Below are 19,901 nucleotides of genomic sequence, written 5' to 3' on the forward strand. Positions count from 1 at the left end.
TCGGGTACAGGATGGGAAAGAAAACACCAACCCCATATATTAGAGAAATTTTTCTGCTAATTGTGTGAACCATGAGAATGAGATTATAAAGAAGGAAATTGTTCTTTCTGTGAACGTTGTTTTAAAGGGTCTGAAGAGGGAATGAAATTTAAGTAGAGCATCACCACATGTAAGATTTTGTTCAGTGGATAAGACAAAAAGTATTTCAGATGAAGGTTCAATAGGAGCAAAGGAGACAGGAAAGTAAGCAGAGAGAATGGCAATCGCTCATCAAGTTGCCCAGTTTGGCTGTAGCATCTGGTGCGTAGCTGGGACAGAAGGATCAAGTTAGGATAATGGTGAGTGGGTCCTAGAGAGAGGACTGGGAATCTCCTTTCTCTCTTGCAGCCTTCATCAGAGCTCCCGCAGCTTTCTGAATGACTCACTCTTTAACAACTGATATTGTTATCTTTAACCTTGTAAAGATGGAGAGATCAGCAGGGGTGGACCCAGTCCTTCTGACATTAGCCTTCTAATTTATGTCTTTGCAAAAATGTTTTCATGGCCAAGTTATGTTTTATAATTGGGAAACTATGAAAACTCTGGAATTGCTAGCCATTCATTACAACAGGAATCTCATTTTTCAAAGCACTGTGTGGACAACACAAGAGAAAGTACAAAGAAAAGGGAAGAAATGTCTTGAGACACCCCACCCCCACCCTGCCTCATAGTCACATGAAAATGACAAGTAAATGCATTTGGACAGAAGATGGGAAGCTAATATTTTGTAGGAAGGCATGTTCCAAGAACAGACTTTTCACTGGGTAGCTATGTAAATAGCCTCTCACTTGGCACACAGGAAAGACGCTCCCTTTTCAGCGTTATTTTGTCATTGGAATCTGTCTTCTTCATGGCCTCTCCCTTGAACTCTGGACTCAGGTGAGGAATACATTCAAACTCTATTACATTCTGCTGAGAGAAGAAAGGTGACGTGAGATGTGCACTGGGAGAAAGTGAAAGGTATTAGGGGATGGATAGATAGATAGATATACACATATAGATGTATAACTGTAGAATCATAAGCATAGTTATTAATAATAATTTACAAAGTTTCAGCATATTGTATTTGAACTGCATTTGACCATTTCTTCAGATTATTTCTAATGATTTTCTGTTACAAATTGATCCTGAACACAGCCTCACTTTCTTTACACAGAATTGCAGGACCGGATCTCCTTCATGACCTAGTTGTGTGGTCTTTGGATAATACCTTTTATCCCTCTGAGTATGTGTTTCTTCAACTGTAAAATAAGAATATTTGAAGGCATGGAGGCAGGAAGAGCACTGAATATGAGCTTAGTAGACTGGGTTTCCCAAGACACTTCTAACTCATTTCCCTCTAATTTGCCGTTTATTTACTCTGTGATCTTAGACAAATGGCCCCTTCAAACTACAGTTTCCTTATCCACAAAACAATGAGACATAGAAATAATATGAACCTACTAAAAGGATTCAACTAAGCAAAGGAGAATTATAAAGTAGCCAAGGAAGATTTCATTTTTCCCTAAGGTTAGCAAATGATACAGAAGACTTTAAGGGCAGTCAAATGTCTGAATTCTTACCTAATAATCTCACTCCTAGAAATCTTTCTTAAGAAAATAATATAGTATTTAGGATTATTTTGAGATAGCAAAAATTGTAAATAATCTGAATACCTAACTAAATGATTTAATAAAATAGGCTGATGTTTTGTGAATTATTATGGGGTTAGCTATATGATTCTACAGACTCTAGTGAGGTTTCTTCCAACTTATCTTTAAAAACACAATGACAACTTATACAGCATATTTAAAAATCACAGCATTAATGCGGTATGCTTTTTCAAGAAATAAAGTATAAAAATGTATAGTGTTGCACCCGAAGGAAAAAAAAATCACAGCATTGAACATCACTACCAACAAGCAATCTATGACCAGAATCTTTGCTAATTTTCTAAATATTTTCTGGTCAATGGAGTTGGAATGAGAAAAATCTATCAGTGGCCTACCAATGTATCATCTACTAAAACTAAAGAATCCTGGGAAACGGTGAGATAATATTTCATTTCTTCCCCATTGTCTGACCTCTGGTTCAGTGACTCAAGACCTTTACTCCTCAGAAAACTAGGTAACCATGCTTCAGTTAGGTAAGTGCTCTGTTTCAAGGAAGCCATACTTGTTTTTCTCTTCATTTGCTATGGACTAAATGTTTTTGTTCCCCCCAAAATCGTATGTTGAAGCCATAATATGATGTTACTTGGAGGTGGGGCTTTGGGAGGTAATCAGATCATGAGTGCAGATCTGTTACTATGGGATTAGTGCCCTTATGAGAAGAGGCATGAGAGAGTCCGCTAACTCTCTCTCTGCTTTCTACCATATGAGGATACATGGAGAAGACATCTACAAGGTTGTACCACCCTTGCATCCCTAGAAAAGTCCCACTTGATTATGGTGTAAAGTCTTTTTAGTGTGTTGCTGGACCTGGTTTTCTAATATTTTGCTGAGGATTTTAGCAGCTATGTTCATCAGGAATATTGGCCTACAGTTTTCTTTCTTTGTACTGTCTTTATCTAGTTTTGGAATTAGGATAATGCTAGCCTCATAAAATGATCTTGGGAGTCTTCCCTCCTCTTGAATGTTGGAAGTCAGGCCCTCACCAGACACTGTTGACACTTTGATCTTGGACTTCTTAGCTTCCAGAACTGTGAGAAATGAATGTCTATTGTTTAAGCCACCCAGTCTATGGTATGTCTTATAGCAGCCTGAGCTAAGATATCATGTTGCTTCTGATTCATATTTCAGTATCATTTTGCAGAGTGTTCCAGAAATCAGAGTAAGAATTTGTGTGATGGTGGTGATGTTGGTAGTGGTTAGTTGGTCACCACTGTGCTTTTGCATTCTGGGAGTAGAATTCTGTTAAGCAATGTGTTGTAGGGAAGACAGCAACAGGTAACCAGTTGCTTAGGAAACAGTACAAGCTGTGCAGTTCTGAGTTTCAGCAAGCCTCACAACAGAGGCAGGACACATCCTATTATGGGCCAGAACTGCTAGATGAATTCCCACTAGGCACTGGCTAGAAGTTGTGCCTGTTAACTGCACTCTAGTTATGCTTTAAAAAAGAAGATGATGGATAGAAAGCAGAGAACAGAGGTCAAACTAAAGATAATTAAAATCTTTTTTGCCTAGAAAAGTCTTAACACATTGTTCCAAAGGGTCCACTAAATTCCAAGTAAACAAATATAAAAACATACTCCAAGCTTGTAAAGTTTTTTAAAAGTACAACTATAATAAAAATCTAACAAGGATCATGACAATAAAAATAATTGCTCACTGATTAGTTAGGGACTTGCTTGACTAACTAAAACAGAAAGTCCAAATAGTGATGGCCTAAATAAGTTAAGGTTTATTTATTTACTTATTTTTTGCTTGTAAAAGAAGTATGGTGATAAGCGGTTCAGAGTTGGAAAGGCAGCCCATGATGTCATTTAAGGAAGCGAGAAGCTTCCTCCAGCTTTCTCCTCTGCCACCCTTCAGGTGACCCTCTTCTGATGGCTGCCAAGACTCCAGCCATTGTGTGCATGCAGGAAGATGAGTTAAGGAAAAAGGGACATTTTTCTGGCTAACTCTTCCACAAATAAAGACCTTTTTGAGAGGCCACACTTGGTAAATTAATTCATTAGCCAGAACTATGTTACAAAGTCACCCTCTCTGCAAGGTAGGTTGGGAAACGTAGTTTCATCCATTTCTGAATATTTGGAATATTTCTACACCTAATGAAATCAGGGTTCAGTTAGTAAGAAAAAAATGAACAGTGTGTCAGCAACAGGCAGTATCTGCCACATCTATAAATCTACAAAGGTCAGAATGACATTTGGCTTTCTCTTTTGGGTGTGAAGTAACAACAGTCCATGGCACAGTTAAAATAAAATCAATGTCAACACCTATTCCCCTCAAACTATTCCAAAAAAAATTCAAGAGGAGGGAAGACTCCCAAGATCATTTTATGAGGCCAGCATTATCCTAATTCCAAAACCAGATAAAGATAGTACAAAGAAAGAAAATCAGAGGCCAATATTCCTGATAAACATAGCTGCTAAAATCCTCAACAAAATATTAGAAAACTAGGTCCAGCAATATGTTAAAAAGATCTTACACCATAATCAAGTTGGACTTACTCCAGGGATGCAAGGTTGGTGTAATATCTGCAAATTAATAAATATGACACACCATATAAACAAAATGAAGGATAAAAATCATATGATCATATCAATAGATGCAGAACAAGCATTTGATAAAATCCAGCACCCATTCATGATCAAAATCTCACAGCAGAGTGGGAATAGAGGGAGCATACCTAAAATTGATACAGTTCATATATGACGAACCCAATGCCAGCATCATACTCAATGGGCAAAAACTAAAAACATTTCCCTTAAGACTGGGAATGAGGCAGGGATGTCTGCTTTCACCACTTTTTCTTTAATTCCATTTTTAAATATATTTTATTGATTTCATTGTTACAGTTGTCCCAGTTTTTTTCCCGTTTGTCCCCCTCAACCCAGTAGTACCTCATTCCCTCCAACAATCCCCTCCCTTATTTCATGTCTACGGGTCATGCATATAAGTTCCTTGGATACTGCACTTCCTATACTGTTCTTAACATCCCCCTGTGTGTTTTGTACCTACCAATTTATACTTTTTAATCCCTGCATCTTTTCCCCCTTTCTCCCCCTTCCCCTTCCAAGCTGATAACACACCAAATGATCTCCACATCTATGATTCTGTTCCTGTTCTGTTTGCTTAGTTTGTTTTTTAGATTCACTTGTTGATAGTTGTGTATTTACTGCTATTTTAATGTTCATAGTTTTGATCTGGAAGTTCCAGCCACAGCAATCAGACAAAAAGAAGAAATAAAAGACATCCAAATTGGAAAGAAGGTAGTAAAACTGTCAATATTCAAAGATGACATGATGCTGTGCATAGAAAACTGTAAAGACTCCACCAAAAAACTACTAGGCCTAATAAGTGATTCAGCAAAGTAGCAAGGTACAAAATCAATACCCAGAAATAAATGGCATTTTTATACACAAATAACAAACTATCAGAAAGAGAAACTAAGAAAACAATCCCATTTACTATTGCAATAAAAAATAATGAAAATAAGTTATTTAGGAATAAATTTAACCAACAAGTTAAAAGACTTGTACTCAGAGAACTATAGGACACTGAAGAAAAAAACTGAAGAAGAAACAAATAAGTGGAAGCACATACCATGTTCGTGGACTGGAAGAATTAACATCATTAAAATGTCCATACCACCCAAAACAATATATAGATTCAATGCAATTCCTATTAAAATATCAATAGTACATTTCATAACTCTAGAACAAATAGTCCAAAAATGTATATGGAACCAAAAAAGACCGTGGATAGTCTCAGCAATCTTGAGAAAGAAGAACAAAGTTGGAAGTATCATAATAACTGACATCAAACAATAATATAAAGCCACTGTAATCCAAACAGCCTGGTACTGATACAAGAACAGGCATATAGATCAATGGAACATAATGGAGAGCCTAGAAATAAACCCATGACTTTATGGTTAATTAATATTTGACAGAGGTGGCAAGAGCATACAGTGGAGTAAAGGCAGCCTCTTCAATAAGTGATGTTAGGAAAACTCGACTAGTATATGCCAAAAGATGAAACTAGACCAACAACTTACACCATATACAGGACCAAAAGCTTACACCAAAAAAATGGACAAAAGACTTAAATGTAAGTCATGAAATCATATAAATCCTAGAAGAAAACATAGGCAGTAAAATTTCAGTAATCTTGTGTAGCAATATTTTTGCCATTATATCTCCCAGGGCAGTGGAAACAAAGGAAAAAATAAACAAGTGGGACTACACCAAATTAAAAAGCTTCTGTACAGCTAAATGATGGAATGAACATTTTCATTCCATCATCAAAATGAAAAGGGGACCTCACTGTATGGGAGAACATATTTGCTAATGACAGATCTGATAAAGACTTAATTTCCAAAACATATAAAGAACTTATACAATTTAACACTAGGAAGACAAACAACCTGATTAAAAAAATGGGCAAAGGACCTGAATAGACTCTTCTCCAAAGAGGACATACAGATAAGATGACCCATAAACATATGAAAAGATGCTCAACATCAGTAATCATCAGAGAAATGCAAATTAAAACACAATGATATACCATCTGACACCTGTCAGAACTGGTATCATCAATAAATCAACAAACAACAAGTGCTGGTGAGGTTGTGGAGAAAAGGGAACCCTAGTGCACTGTTAGTGGGAATGCAGACTGGAGCAGCCACTGTGGAAAACAATATGGAATTTCTTTAAAAAAATAAAAATGGAACTACCTTTTGACCAAGCAGTTCCACTGCTGGGATTATACCCTAAGAATCCTAAATTACCAATTCAAAAGAACCTATGCACCCCAATGTTCATAACAGCATTGTTTACAATAGCCAAGTGCTGGAAACAGCCTGAGTGCCCATCAGTAAATGAGTGGATCAAAAAACTGTGGCACATTTTCACAGTGAAATACTACACAGCAGAGAGAAAGAAGGGAATCCTAACTTTTGCAACAGCATGGGTGGATCTGGAGAGCATATGCTAAGTGAAATAAGCCAGGCAGTGAGGGACAAATACCATATGATCTCACCTTTAACTGGAACATAATCAATGAAAGAAAAAAGCAAACAAAATATAACCTGAGACATTGAAATTAAGAACAATGTTACAATAGCCACAGGGGAGGTAGGAGAGGACAGTGGGGAGAAGGGTTTTCAGGAACTACTATAATGGACACATGGACAAAAGCAAGAGGGAGGGTGGAAGCAAGGGAGGGAGGTGGGTTTTTCTGGGGTCAGGAGGAGGGGTGGGAAGAAAATGCAGATAACTGTAATTGAACAACAATAAAGTAATTTAAAAAAAAAAAAATAAAAGATCTCCTGAAAAAGAAAAAAAAAGCTGTGGTACATTTTCACAGTGGAATACTATGCAGCAGTTAAAAGAAGGAACTCTTACCTTTTGGGGAAATATGGATGGACCCAGAGCCTATTATGCTAAGTGAAATAAGCCAGTCCATGAAAGACAAATACCATATGACAGCACATATATGTGAGATCTAATGAACAAAAAAACTAATGAACAGAATAGAAACAGAGGCAGAGATACATGGAACAGACAGCTGTTGGAGGGAGGGAGGGAGGACTGGATGAAAGAAGGTGAAGGGATTAGCCAAAGAACATATATATGTATGACCCAAGGACACAGACAACACCATGGGGATTGCCTGAAGGGGGATCCTGGGGGAAAAGGGAGAAAAAGTGGGAACAAGTGTAATAGCATTAATAATAAAATATAACCTTAAAAAGTGCAGTTAACTCTACAAATCAGTGTAGATTTACTATAAATCAGATTAAAATCCAAATAATGTTTTTTGGGGAGAGAGAGAATAAATGATCCTAATGGTTATCCATAGTACAAAAAATCTTGCTGGTTGATGAGATGCCAGCACTCACAGCCTCCTTAATCTGAAACCCCATCTTCCTGGACCACTTCCCTACTTTTGGGGCTAACTCCAGGCCTCCTTGGATCACCTGATAAATTGCCATAATCCCTGGGAGAAGTGGTTGAGGTCTTGATCTTCTCTTTGCCCTAAGGCCCTTGAACTCCTTATGCAAGTTTTTTACACCCTCTGCATTCACCTTCAGGCACCAAACATCAACATTTTCACTTGAGAAAAAATAGCAGTTAATAAAATCAACTTCTGAATTACCAGACACACTACTACAGTGTATTTTCCAAAATTACCTGGAATAAGCTTGTATTACCTTGGAATTAGAACCCCTAATCAGGGTTAAAACCACACTAGTTACAGAAAATAGGAAATAGATTGAATGTAAACTTATTTAGTTAAAATTCCATCTATATTTAGGAATCCAGTCACCATTCTCTAGATATTATCCAAAATCCTAAAAATTATAAAATAAATTAAAAATCATGTCAGATTAATTGCTTGGGGGGAAATGGCCAAGAGGTTATCTAATTAAATAATGGGATTTTTATCTATTCTTTGCCATTTTTCAGAGATTGGAGTGCAATTGAAGTGTGTTCCATCTCTCCTTTCTTTTTTACCTAATCCTTCCATTTCTAGTCTTGCATTTATAAAATTCAGACCCTCTGTTGGGCCCAGGAACACTGTCTGGTGGGATTGAAGGGGGCAGAGGGGACTCCCCTGGAAGGTGGGGCTTCTTCGTGTGACAGTTAACTCCATGGGTGCCAGCGGTTTGCTCTGTTATATGGTTGGCACATAATAGACATTCAATAAATACCTGTTGAATAAAGTTTTTCACTGACTAGTGATAGCTTTAATATTTTTACAGATTATTTGTCTTAGAGATAATGATAGTTAGTCCACAAATTAATTAAGCCATGGCAGATAATTGAGCATTGGTTATGCATACAAAATAAAACCACTGAGAAAACAAAATAAGTACTATACAGTAGAAAAAAGGAAACAAAGGCAAAAGAAGTAATATTTCAAAGGGGTAACCATAGGTGAGCTTGAATGGTGGGACTTTTCTAGTCCCAGCAATACACACTAATTTTATAATAAAAAACATCTTTTAAAACGTTTTTTTTAAAGTTTGCACTTTGGGGGGGATTTAGCATTTTGTTTACATAGGGTCACAAAGCTCAGTTGATTTGGTAGTTTCCTAGATGACTGAAAGATCTAATTACTCAACTCAGAAGTAACCAAGCCCCCAGACACCCAGACTGGGAATTTGTCCCTAAAAAGACTAAAATCTTTACTTTATAACTGATTTATCCTCATATTGAAATAATAGAGAGATAGTCTATTTATAGTCTAGTGCATTTAAAAGAACGGTAAACAATGGTGACCAAACATCGTTGTTCACCCCTCCTTGCTCCTTGTGTACCTAACTTATGTTGCTAGTATGGAACTTACCCTCATTGTTTCATGATGATTCTCTCTTCCTGTTAGTGAACTAAAAAATTTTTAAGAGTAGAAACCATACTTTGTTCATAGACTCCCCTTCTGGAATAATCCGGGTTTCCATGATATGTTCTCCCATAACATCCTGGGCTTCCCTATCTGAAGAATTTGTCATAATTATAAAGAGTATGGTTAGCCCTCAATTGTTTGGCTTTTAGGAGAAGATCTCCTCTCAAGTATTATTTTTGGTCTTTTATCCCATGCCAGCTTTTTGTTCTCTTAACCAGCTGGGCTGAGCCAGGGGTGTGGCCTTCTGCATCAGTGGAGTTGACCAGGCAACGGGCAGGATCATCTGGATCAGCTGCTGGGCAGATAGGAGAGCATGAAGGTGGTCATAGACTGTTTGCAGTGGGTGCTATTGGCAGAGAACCTGAATGATTTTTGGCGTCTTCCTGCAGGGACTCTCAGTCAGACAACTGTACTATTCTCCTGTGAAGAAGGTCTACAGTTTTGTGGAGAAAATTCAGCCTAAGGGCATATCAGAAAGCTCACTGGACTAAGTAAAGCACTTGTCCCAAACAGTTTTATCCATCATAAAGCTGGCACTGTGACTTACACCTATGTGACTCACTTGTCTCCCAGGAGATTCAGAACTTGGGTGAGAAAGAGAACATATAATAATATAATTTTTTAAATGCTAAGATTGTTTCCAATATAATATCTGAAATGCCTACTAGACTGAAAGGCTCATGAAAAGCAGAGATTCTACATCTCTTTATTTCAACCTTGTCTTCCCAATGCCTCATGTGACTAACATACAATAGGCAGTCAATGAATATTTGCAGAATGAATAAATAAAACTTAATCCTTTGATATTTCTTAGTACAGATCCTGTTTTAGTCTTATGAATCTCCTATAACAAAAATGCCACAGGCTGGGTGCCCTAAATATCAAATGTTTATCTTTCCCAATTCTGGAAGCTGGGAAGCCTAAGATCAAGTGCCAGCAGAGATGGTGTCTGGTGAGGACCTTCTGCTTGGTTTGTAGACAGCCACCTCCTTCCTGTGTCCTCACGTGGCATGGAGGCAGAGAGAAAACACTGGGTCTTCCACTTCTTGTGGCACAGATCCCATCTTGGGGGCTCCACCCTCCTGACCTCATCTAACCCTAATTATCTTCCAAAGGCCTCATCTCTTAATACCATCACATTGGGATTCAGGCTTTCGACGTATTAATTTTAGGGGGACACAATCATGAAGGCCACAGCAGCCCCTAACATAGAATTGATGCTTAGTAAATACTCATTTGAACTGAAGCTCAGATCTAAAAGACAGGAGTGGCCACAGGAGGCAATTTCCAGTTTATTATTCTTGGTGCTGTAACCCAGCCTTCCCAGCACAAGTGTCAACAGCCTTGTAAGCCCATCTGGACTTTTCTATGTTGCTTCTCTTTGCTCTTCGGCATGCCCTTGAAGGGAAGAGTGGTATAGACAGGTAGAAACCTATTGATTTCCTGTGTGCATGCCTCACCTTAAGAACTATGGAACAAATTATATTTTATTGAGAAAGACAAACTTTTAGGTGAAAGAGGAAATGTGGGCACCTACTAATGATACTAATAGTATTTAGAATCTGCTGCGCCTCTTGTGTAGCACAAGGAACCTTAGTGAGTGTGCTTGCATTCCCTTGCACCAATGATCCTGTCCAGGCACTGGCACACCTCCCACACCCATGGCCTCTCTTTGGGGTGTGTATCCTGCCGGTGACTCCACCTAGACTGTCAATTAAGAGTAGAACATTTTCTTCATTTCCACCACACAGAGGAATGATAAGTTCAGAACATTTGTGAATCTTAGGGTCAGCCTCGTAGTACCGCTTTCTCATAGATAAATCTTTGTATGGACTTGGGTCAGCTGATACTTGCTTTCATAGGTGACTGTGAGGCCAAGCACATGTTGTCCTTTTAAGCATAAAACCAAAACTCCTTTTCCCAATGGGAAAGAGTCCACAGTTTTAAAAGGCCCGAACAACAGCTCACAGTCACACTGCTTATCTGCTTCTTCCACTGCAGCATTCCAGCTCGGTGACTAGAAGCTCATTCAGTCAGCTGGAATCTCAGATTTTCAGAGTTGGAAGGTGGGGCCTCATCACCCACCCCAGCTCCTCCTCAACATGTGTGGTTCAGCCTACATTTTACCTTTTCCATGGGCAGGGAGATGACAACGTCTTTGAGATCATTCACTGCATCTTCAGACACCTTCAGTCAAATGAATTTTCTGCCAAATACCCTAGATGGGTATTTTTCAATCCCCCCTTATATTGGGGTGATTGAAAAACATTGGTTCTTATGTGTGTTAGAGTGTAATGTAGCTATTAGATATCATATTTTGGAAAAAATAGTGAATGACCTGGGAAAATGCTTATGATATATTATAAAGTAAAAAGAGCAGAGAGAGAGAGAAATAGATAGAAGAAAGAGAAAAGGGAGAGAGAGAGATGCATGAGCATGAGGTATGATGAGTGCTTCGAAACACTGAAGAGCTATTCAAAACCACTTAACTCACCCTGGAGAGCTGTGTTTCTATGACCTTATGCTTTCCCTTATATTATCCAGGAAGACAAGTAGACAGGGTGCATTTCTAGAAAAAAACAATCTTAATATTATTCACACACAAAAATGCAGAAAATTCAGGGAATGGAGCACCGCCCTTGTTTCCTTTTAGTCCACTCATTGAGGCACTGATGGTCAATGGGAGCCCTGTCTCCTCTGGCCTCCCTCCTTCTGCACTCGCTCTTCATCTCCATGGGTTTTCCATCCCCTTACACATTTCTGCAGCATCCCAGCTCCACCAGGCATTAACAGGTCCTTGCATTTTTCCATAGTAGCAAGCACAGAGCTTCCAGAGCTTCCAGCATGAATCATTACTGACATGAACTCCTACTGCTAATATTCAGTCTGTCACATATAATTTAAGGTATTACTCACGGTAAAACAAAAACAAAAACACCCTATCAGGAGTAAGGTAAACAGAAAACTCCATTAGGTTACATTGAATTTGCCATATAATTAAGTCAATGTAGTGATGAAAAGTGTTAACCTAGAAGAGAAAATAGTTTTTACTGAGAACAGAAAAGTTACTCAAATATAACCATAGTTACTTTATTTTTATTTTTTAATTACTTTATTGTTCAATTACAGTTGTTTGCATTTTCTCCCCACTCCTCCCCCACACCCCAGCCAAACCCACCTCCCTCCCTTGCTTCCACCCTCCCCCTTGGTTTTGTCCATGTGCCCTGAAAACCCTTCTCCCCACTATCCCCTCCCCACTCCCCTCTGGCTATTGTTAGATTATTCTTAACTTCAATGTCTCTGGTTATATTTTGTTTGCTTTTTTCTTTTATTGATTATGTTCCAGTTAAAGGTGAGATTGTATGGTATTTGTCCCTCACCACTGGCTTATTTCACTTAGCATAATGCTCTCCAGTTCCATTCATGCTGTTGCAAAGGGTAGGAACTCCTTCTTTCTCTCTGCTGTGTAGAATTCCATTGTGTAAATGGACCATAGTTTTTTGATCCATTCATTTGCTGATGGGCACTTAGGCTGTTTCCAGCACTTGGCTATTGTAAATTGTACTGCTATGTTACTTTTTTTATTAAATTATTTTTTATTGTTATTCTATTATAGTTGTCCCAATTTTCCCCTTTTGCCCTCCTCCATCCATCCCACCCCCCACTCCCACAGTCAATTCCCACACTGTTGTCCATGTCTGTGGGTCATTCCTACATGTTCTTTGTCTAGTCCCTTCCCCTTCTTTCCACCATTATCTCCCTCCCCCTCCCCTCTGGTCACTTTCAGTCTGTTTCATGTTTCCAAGCCTGCGATTCTATTTTGCTCATTAGTTTATTTTGTTCATTAGATTCCTCTTATAGGTGAGATCATATGGTATTTGTCTTTCACCAACTGGCTTGTTTCACTTAGCATAAAGTTGTTTATTTCAATTTAATTTGAATTAAAGAACCCTTCTCTCTCTCCTAAATAATAGTCACCCACTATTTGCTTTGCTTCGTAGAGAAAATTTGATGCGTAAACATTCCTTCTGGACAAGCTGGAGCCATAGGGTTTCTAATTCAGGTCAGAGATACTGGAACTAAAAAGAATGTGAAAGAGAAGGTCTAACAATAAAGGCAGTGAGAATTGAACAGACAGTGAGCCGACCTTTCTAGGTTAGAACACAGGATGCCTGCTGGAGAGTAGGGAGCATAATATGGATGCGACTAGACTGTGGAGGGCTCAGGACTCGTGACTTTGTCCTGGAACCCAAAGGAAAGGCAACTATAGAATTGTGATGGCAGGAGTACCCCTCCTGCCCCTCTGCCATTATCTTATCCCAACTTCTGCTCCTGGGTCATCACCCTCTCTCCTTCTTACTTAGGTGGGACGCTCAGCTGTCCCAGACAACAGAATGAGAAGTCACTTAGATGCCCTGGAGCTTTGCTTCTGTGGTTCTGATACAGAGTATTAGACATAATTTAATTTGAAATTAATATAGTAAGATGAAAGCAAATCCCACTTGAGCTCCTCATTTTAAAAAGAATTAAAAAAAAATAAGTTGATGTGAGTCCAGAACCTGGACCTCAAAGAAGGCGCTCTGATCCATGGAGGCGGAGGAGGCCAGATGTTTTTCCCATCTGTGTCTTGTCTCTTCTGGCAAGGGGGCTAGACGAGGGAGAGAGGCACATAGCGGAGGAGCGGTCCAACTTGTGGATCCTGCCCTCTTATTTAGCTCATGGAAATTTCATAGCCTCGAAGGTCTATCCGTCCCCTTGGATTTGAAGGGAAACCACCTATAGCCCCCTTGAACCAGTTTCATGGAAGGAACTTCATTACTGTGCAAAATTTCACCCAAGATTAATTGAACTTGACATCCTGAATGTCTTTTGCATGATGTACTAAGGTAGTGTTTTTGAAAAATGTCAGTATCTGATCCTTGGTGTGTGGTTTTTAAATGTCCAAAGTATTCCCACTTCTCAAATTCCCTTTAAGAAGCTGGAATGCAATGCATTTCTGGGTTTTCTTTACTTCGAATGAATCCCCACCTTGTTGTAGCAGAGCTAAATATATTCCAAATCAATAATTCATCCCAATAGAAAAAATACTGAATGATATCCAGAGTGGCTGACCTCAGTTCAACACAAACCATTCTCTCTCCTTTACGAGAAACTAGGATCACAGGCCAGCTTTACGTTAAATGGAAAGTGTACGCTACCATCTTGTGGACAGAACAGAAATAACACGACGTACACCCTCAGGTCGGCTCACTCTCCTTTGCTCTCTTGTCCTGTGTTCCCACATGCCATTTTGACGACCATCCAATGCCATTTGGAATTTCAGCCCTAAATGATCTTTGTCAACACATCAGGTGTAGGACAACATGAAGAAATGGGAGTTTACCAAGAACACTGTGGGTCACAAATCCCAGAGACCTAGGGTCTCATGGAACCTTCGCCTTTGATTCTTGCCTCTCTAGTTTTCATTTTGCTAACTGCCACACGACTCAGGTCATCTTGTGTTAGGCACGTAGGTTTTGGGGTGGCGTTCACAGGGCTAGGTTCACACATGGTCCTGTGGAGCCGAGTGGTCTGTTACCGAGAGAAATTACTTAGTTGTTTTCCAATGATTGTGAAAATTAGTTCTTTTTCTCCTGCATGATTTTCTCACACACACACACACACACATTTCCCACATTCTAGAATGTGGAAGCATGAATGCTCTCATCACAGCGGAAGTGAAAGAAAAGAATAGAGGAAGTCATAGAACCACAGTGTCCAAGGGTGAACAGGGACCTCCAAGTTCACCAAACCCAAAGTCTTCTCTAATGCTTGAATCACTTGTGTAATATCCAGGCACTCGCAGAGCATCTTCCAGAATATAGGAAAGGACTGGCAATGCCAATCACGCAAAAGACAAAGAAACAAGAGATTTCTAGTACAAATGTCCATTTTTTGTTAATCTCGATAGGGAGATTAGCAAATTAGGTTGGTCACTAGAGAATCTCTGTGAAAGATTCTATAAATACCAGTGTCCCTCCCTTGGTGCAGAGGGTCTAGCCTATTTGAAGCTTGCCGAACAGCTCTCATTCCCACTGGCACTTAGAAGACCTTCTCAAGTTAAAACTTCCCAGTATTAAAAGTTTTTTCATGTCTTAGAGAAGCAAGATAACTACCACAAGCTGTGGGTCTGTTTTATTCTTCCTTTAAGCCATTGTTGTTTTTTTTTAATGTGCATGTGTGTGTGTGTATGTGTGTGTTTCTTACTCACAGGCTGGACCTAGTGAGTAGCCAGGCACCACTTAAGGAGGCTTTATAATGTTCATTTTTGTTGTGACTAGTTGTGACTAAAAACCGCAATTGGTCTGTCATAGCTGTCCTCGCTGTATAAAAAGGAGTAGTGTATATGTTCCCTACCTGCCATGGAGACATTTCACAGATGATGATACTGTCGTCCCTCCTTGGTTCTCTAATCTCCGTATTTATCTCTGTTACTACACTGCACACGCAGTGGAGGGCAGAGCCTATATGGAATGAAATACGTCCACCCTCACTCTACTGTAACGCAAGCACTGAATCTCTGCAAAGGAGAAAAGTTCTGCAACCACCACAAAACAACAGTGATGACCACGACAGTAACAAAGGCAGACAAGGTCTGGACAGGCATTTGCTCCCAGCAGGGGCTCTAGGAAGGTCGGATGAGAGTTAGAAATCGTACTGACCACACTTGAGCAACTGTCTCAGGCCTTGCAGATTAACTCCGCTTGTCTCTGCATTTTGAGTTTCTTAAACTTACTGTTTGAGAGTCTTTAGTCTGTTAGGTTTTTTTTTTTTTATTACATCTGTGGCCAAAAGTACAAATGTAGTCTTTGAAAAGAGGCTTTTTCTGTGAAAGGTCGAAGGAAACTTTTTTAAAAAGCTGATATAAACTGTGCTGTGATTAGCTATAAAACCACCAAATCTGATACAAAAAAGAAACCTTCTATATAGTACTATTTTCCACAATTTGGACATGGTCCTTTTAGTTTCCATTTATTTTTATGTGATTCTTTTTAGAAATTTCATGTGAATGCTAATGTTAACATTTTATCATAAAATTTTCAGGATTCTGTGCTTAAGAAGACTTTGCTGCATTCTTGTATGTAGTTTTAAGATAACTTAGACTTATTCTTGTCTTCAGAAGACCTTATCTGCAAATTAATAGTGGGGATCAGTGGGAAAACGAGGCTCGTCTGGAACGTTACCACACAGCCAACCTCTTACATCTTGGTTCTGTGTTTGAAAATTTTGTGTGATTGACACAAAAGATAACCCAAGAATGAAAGGCATTCTAGAAATCCCAAAAAGAACCCAAGAATAGGGAATATTATTTATCGAATATCTGTGATATAACAGGTAGTCTGCCAAGACTTTTTCAACCTTTAGTTTAACCATCGCCATGGCCGATTGGCCTATGAGCGTCTCACCCCAGCCACAGAGTTAGAAGTGCTCGGCTGCCACTGAAGGCCTGCAGCCTGCTTATGCCATGTGCACGCTCTCTATAAAGATTGAAGTGAGTTTTTATAGTGGAAGGATTAATTTTATAAAGCAAAACATCCTCCTAGAAAGTGTCCCATTAACATTTTGGCTATGGGAGATTGGATCCCCAGAGAGAAGTAAAGCTGGAGATAAAGACTTTGCGGCCACCACGTAGCTGGCACACCCAATGCTGTGGGAAGGGGTGAGGTCACTGAGGGGTCACATAGGGTTCGGTATAAACCTTGAATCCGGGAGAATGCCTATGTGCACATGGGTGGGATAAAGAATGAACCTCTGATCCGTCCAACAGACAAGAGGCGGGTATCATTACCCCACCCCCTTTGCAGGCCAGATGTCTGAAATACAGAAAGATAAGTGAGTCATTCCAGGCTACACATCCAATAAGCGTCCAGCCTGTGCTATGAACCAGGGTCCCTGTCCTCACTGCTTTTTGCCCCACCACTTTCACACGCCAGGCTTTGTCTCTCCTAAGCCTGTTATGTTCTCTGCAGCAGGCGAGAGCGAATAAACCCAAAGGAACATCTCTGTACCTCTGACAGCTCTCTGGTCCCTAAAAGACATGATCCCGGCTTATGCCTTCTTGTGCCTGGAGGGCAGACAGTTGGGGGAAGAAGCAGGAGTCAGTTTGGTTTTCTTATTTCATTCAAAAAGGCTAATGCCATGGAGAGTTACTGAAGGCCAGTAATGTGTCCCCTAAGAAATACTTGGGGCCCGTTTTTTCAGCCCTTCAGTGACCAGAAGAACAGCCTCCTATACCCAGGTCTGCCAAAGCCAAAATAAAAATGTGGATAACTGGAAAAAGGTTGAAAGCAGTCCTGGATAATAAATTACACTTACTGAGTTCCTTTGTCCTTCCAGCTCTACAGCTAGCATCACATTTCATAGGGCGGCCATGAGAAGAGGCAAATACTGAGAAGGAGCCATACTTATTGGACACCAGTCGGAGGAGGGAGGCCTCCAAGATGAGTGAAATCGGTTGTTTACTTCGAGTCCACTAACCTGAAGGGTGCATCAGGCTAAGGGGTGGCTAGGACTGCCTGCTTCCCTCGCGTTTGAGAGCCCTGCCCCACGGCTTGACCATTGTCCATGGGATAGTTGGCAGGAAAAGCTTGGCAAAATCTTTTCTAACTAGGTGTTCTGATAATCTTCTAAATCCCCTAGTGCAAAAGTCAGCAACCTCCCTCCTTTCCTTGGGCCTCCTGGAGTTATAATCTTCTCTGACATTTAATGGATCTTTGTCTCTGCCTGGTAGATTTCTCTTCCTCAAAAGGAAGATGAAATGGAGCTCACCTGCTTACCAAGTGTGTTGTCTTTAGCACACAGGTGCATAAACAGGCGTGCGCACACACACTGTCTCGTGTGGGCGGAAACCAGCTGGAATCCGTTTGTTGGGAAGTGCCAAGCATCAGCTAGTGATGGAACTTGAAGTGAAACCTTCCTGCTTGCTGAGACGAGTCCGTTGGATGTTCATGGATGACGCTCCCAGTGATGCCTGAATTTGATCATTCAGTACTCATCCATAAAGTCACTGTGGGATTCCTATTTTCTAAGCCCACAACTTCTGGGGGAGGCAGAGGAACAAAGACAGCTTGACCTTCCTGCTAAGCAGTTCTCTTCACCGCCCCCCGCCTGTACCACCGCTCAGCTGCCCCATCTAGCACATCAGCTAGTGCTGCCTGTTATTTCCCACGCGGAAACAGATCCCGGAAGGGCTGACATGCCCGTATTCACGTGTTGTACACTGACGGCTGGGAAAGAGTTTGCTTCCAAGAAGCATTTTCTCTTGAAGTGGCCCCTTTTCAACATGGTCAAGATGCTATATTCACCTCGTATTTATTATGAGCCATTGTGAAATTGAAGGTCAGTCTTGTTGACTACTCTACTGCAATATTCAGTAGTCAGGCCATGAGGCCAACCCGGGTCAACTTTTCGTGCAAGGGTCCCCTGATCATTTTAACTGTGGTAAAACTGTATCAACATTGTATGCATTTCAAGTGTATAACATTGTAATTTGATATTTGTATACACTACAGAGTGGTCACCACTGTAAATCTAGTTACCACCATCCCTCCCCAGACAATGGTTTCTTTTCATCCATTTTACCCTTCCCATTGTGGTAACCGCCACTCTGTTCTCTGTATTTTGTGAGTTTGTTTTTGCTTTCTTTTGTTTGGGTTTTTTTTAGATCCCTTATATAAGTTATATCATATGATATCTGTCTTTCTCTGTCTGACTTATTTCACTTCAGCACAATACCTTCAAGGTCTAGCCTTCAAGGTCTTGCAGTGTTGTTGCAAATGGCAAGATGTCCTTCTTTTTTATAGCTGCGTAGTATTCCACGGCGCAGTTGAACAACGCGGGATTGAACTCTGTGGGTTCACCTAGTACACAGCTGCACTGTGTATGCACTTCTCTTCCTTGTGATGTTCTTACTAATGTTTTCTTTTCTCCAGCTTACTTTACTACAAGAATACAGTCTATAATATATAGAAATCACAAATGTGTGTTAATTGTCTGGTTATGGTATTGATAAGGCTCCTGGTAAGGCTATTAGTAGTTAAATTTGGGGGTGGTATGAAGCTATACTTGGATTTTCTATTGCACTGGGGGTTGGCTGTGACCCCTGTGTTGTTCAAGGATGAATTTATACATATATTTACAAATATTTAACTTATATATTTATAATTATAAATATATATTTATATAAGTAATATATATTATTTATATATTTGTAATTATATATACAAATAATACATTTATATTTATAAACACATACATTTATATTTGTTTATAGAAAAATAAATACTGATATAAATAATATATTTGTATATTTTATATATAATATAATTTATATTTATAAATATATATTTATAAATATAAATAAATATAAATGTCTTATTTACCCATTCATCCACTGATGGGCACTTATGTTGTTATCATAAAAGAGAAAAAATATTGATTCTATACTTGATTAACACCAAAGCTGTATGCCACCAGAATTTTGTACAATATGATAAATCTAAAAAATGCTATGCTTCCAGTTGCTAGATACAAACACACATCAGAATTGCTCACGTTAAAAAGGCTGATAATCTCAGCCTTAACTTGAGCCTTTAACTTGAGCACCAGTGTTGGTGAAAATGCAAAACAGCAGGGATTTCTATACATTGGTACAACCACTTTGGACAACTAATGGGATCATATCCATGTTGAAATCCACCTGTTCCAGGACCCAACAATTTTATTCTAGGTACAGACCAAACAGCAATGCATGCATAAGGGCAACTA

The sequence above is a fragment of the Desmodus rotundus genome, chromosome 3 (genome assembly GCF_022682495.2).
Source record: "Desmodus rotundus isolate HL8 chromosome 3, HLdesRot8A.1, whole genome shotgun sequence".
Lineage (NCBI taxonomy): Eukaryota > Metazoa > Chordata > Mammalia > Chiroptera > Phyllostomidae > Desmodus > Desmodus rotundus.